This window comes from Carlito syrichta, unplaced genomic scaffold (assembly GCF_000164805.1).
Source record: "Carlito syrichta isolate Samal-C Ts95f unplaced genomic scaffold, Tarsius_syrichta-2.0.1 Scaffold316469, whole genome shotgun sequence".
In the NCBI taxonomy this organism is placed as follows: Eukaryota; Metazoa; Chordata; class Mammalia; order Primates; family Tarsiidae; genus Carlito; species Carlito syrichta.
In genome coordinates this window covers 847,885-850,494 of record NW_007260565.1, presented here as the reverse complement: position 1 = coordinate 850,494, position 2,610 = coordinate 847,885, and the positions used below count along the sequence as shown (strand labels likewise).

At 48.1% G+C, this 2,610-nt stretch overlaps 1 pseudogene; it reads right to left on the bottom strand.

The window, feature by feature from the left end:
- Positions 1-1,014: 1,014 nt before the first annotated feature.
- On the bottom strand, positions 1,015-1,365 carry LOC110594606 (annotated as a pseudogene).
- Positions 1,366-2,610: the final 1,245 nt, after the last annotated feature.

Sequence of the window (2,610 nt, the reverse complement as noted above, 5' to 3'; positions counted from 1 at the left end):
TTTTGAGTCAGGGTCTCACTCTGCTTATGTTCATTGTTCTCTACAGCTTACCTCCTGGGCTCAGGTGATTCTCCCACCTCAGTCTCCCTAGTAGTTGGAAGTACAGATATGGGCCACCATGCCCAGTTAATTTTTTTATTTCTTGTAGAGACAAGGTCTCACTCCTTAGGCCAGGCTGGTCTCACACTCCTGGGCTCAAGCAATCCTCCTGCCTTGGCCTCTCAAAATGCTGGGATTACAGGCATGAGTCACACTGGCCAAACATTCTTTTTTTTTTTTTGAGTTGGAGTCTCACTCTGTCGCCCAGACTGGAGTGCAGTGGCTGCTCCCAGCCACCGCAGCCTCGACCTGCTGGGCTCCAGTGATCCTTCCGCCTCAGCCCTCCAAATAGCTGGAACTACAGGTGCGCGCGACCACGCCCGGCTAGTTTTTGATTTATTGTAGAGATGAGGTCTTGCCAAGTTGCCCAGGCAGGTCTTGAACCCGCGGGTTCAGGCAATCCACTCACCTCAGCCTCCCAAAGCACTGGAATTACAGGCTGAACCATGGAGCCCAGCTAGGCCAAACATTCTTACAGGTGAAATATTAAAGGTTTTTCTTTCTTTCTTTTTTTTTTTTTTTTGAGTTGGAGTCTCACCTCTGTTGCTCAGGCGGGAGTGCAGTGGCACACTTACTGCCACTGCAGACTTGACTTGCTGGGCTCCAGCGATCCTTCCGCCTCAGTCTTCCGAGTGGCTGGAATGACAGGCATGCACCACCATGCCTGGCTCATTTTTTTTTTAAATTATTGTAGAGATGAGATCTCACCAATTTGCCCAGGCTGGTCTTGAACCCCTGGACTCAGGCAATTCTGTCTCCTTGGCCTCCCAAAGTGCTGAGATTATAAGCTTGAGCCACCATGCCAGGTCTAATTATTATTTCTTTTTATTTTATTTAGTTATTTTTATTTATTCTTTTAAAACAGGTATTTATTAATCAGTGGAATCCCCAACACATCAACATGATTTCGTGCATTTAGAGGAGAAGTATTTCCTGGCTAAGTGGAAAATTGTGTGGATGGCTTTGGAAGACCTTCATTCTAAGCAGCTTTATAGTGAAACATTTCATTTGGAACTCTGGACTCTGTTTCTTCAGTTTGTTGTAATCCATATTCACTGAGTAGAATTGTATTGAGCATCGGGACCCAGTTTGTTCCAGGGGTCTGGGGTATTCTTTCTGTCCCAACTAACATCTAGATTGAACATTGCCAGACGCATGAGATACAGTGCAGCTCCAGTACCTCCAGCTCCAATAAATACAAAGAGGGGGATTAAGCTCTGGTGCTTCTTGGCCTGAATGAGGATCTGGCAAAGCATGGCTGCAGCGAAGGTCCACAGTGCAATGAGAGAGAAGGACGAACCTGCCGACTGGGCCTGGGAGGACCTTGTCACCACACTGAGGCTCAGAGGACATCCAAAGTCACCCAGGACCTTCTACCTGAAGGATCCCTGGCCACAACCTACGGCAGTCTTTTTTTTTTTTTTTTTTTTTTTTTTTTAGTTAAAGTCTCACTCTGTCGCCCAGACTGGAGTGCAGTGGCACACTCCTGGCCACCGCAGCCTTGACCTGCTGGACTCCGGCGATCCTTCCACCTTAGCCTTCCAAGTAGCTGGAACTACAGGGGCGTGCCACCACACCTGGTTAAATTTTGATTTGTTGTAGAGATGAGGTTTCGCCAAGTTGCCTGGGCTGGTCTCGTGGGTTCAGGCAATCCTCTCACCTCGGCCCCAAAGTGCTGGGATTACAGGCCTGAGCTGCGCCCGGGCAAACATTGTTACTGGTGAAATATCAAGGGTTTTTCTGGCTGGGTTCGGTGACTCAGAATCCTCTCTTGAATATTATGTGAGATGTGGCTGAGAACCATACAAATGTCCATTCCTAGACTGGGCACGGTGGCTCATGCCTACAAACCCAGTCCTTTGGGAGGCCGAGGCGAGTGAATTGCCTGAGCCCGCAGGTTTGAGACTCGCTCGGGCAACTTAGTGAGACCTCATCTCTACGATAAGTCAAGAAAAATTAGCCAGGCGTGGTGGCACACGCCTGTAGTTCCAGTTACTTGGAAGGCTGAGGGGGAAGGATCGCCTGGGTCCAGCAGATCAAGGCTGCAGTGGCCGTTTCTGTGCTACTGTACTCCAACCTGGGTAACAGAGTGAGAATTTGACTCAAAAAAAAAAAAAAAAAAGGAGCCGGGCTCGGTGGCTCAGCCTGTAATCCCACGCCTTCGGGAGGCGAGGTGAGGGATTGCCGAGTATGCGGGTCGAGCAAGATTCACTAAGGAGGTAAGATAACTAATATGGGATGGTAATGGTACAAGTATAGATAGAGCAATGAGCTACCATAGAGTCCAGAAACAGATCCTCACAGGTACGGACACTTGCTTTATGACCTTAGTGGCATTTCAGAATAGGGGAAGGATAACAACCTTTTCAATAAACTGTACGGGATAAGTGAATATTTGTAGGAATCCAACCAATTTTCCGAAAGTCCCACAATGACTACGTGGTAAAGCCAAGTCTTTTTTTTTTTTTGAGTTGAAGTCTCACTCTGTCGCCCAGACTGGAGTGCAGTGGC